Source organism: Cicer arietinum, chromosome 6 (genome assembly GCF_000331145.2).
Source record: "Cicer arietinum cultivar CDC Frontier isolate Library 1 chromosome 6, Cicar.CDCFrontier_v2.0, whole genome shotgun sequence".
NCBI lineage: Eukaryota > Viridiplantae > Streptophyta > Magnoliopsida > Fabales > Fabaceae > Cicer > Cicer arietinum.
This window is the reverse complement of record NC_021165.2, coordinates 54037960-54038238: the sequence shown is the minus strand read 5'-3', so window position 1 is coordinate 54038238 and position 279 is coordinate 54037960.

Sequence of the window (279 nt, the reverse complement as noted above, 5' to 3'; positions counted from 1 at the left end):
AATCTTTAGTCCATTCCTTGATAAATTTGTTGTGGTGTTCATTGATGATATATTGATTTATTCAAGAACTGAAGAAGAGCATGGAGAACATTTACGCCAAGTTCTTGAGATTTTACGCGAGAAGCAGTTGTATGCCAATTTGTCGAAGTGTGAGTTTTGGCTAGAAAAAGTGAACTTCTTAGGACTTGTGTTAACCCAAGAAGGAATCGCTGTAGATCCGGCTAAGATTGAGGCGGTTCTTGCTTGGAAACAACCTCAGACTGTCACTGACATACGAAG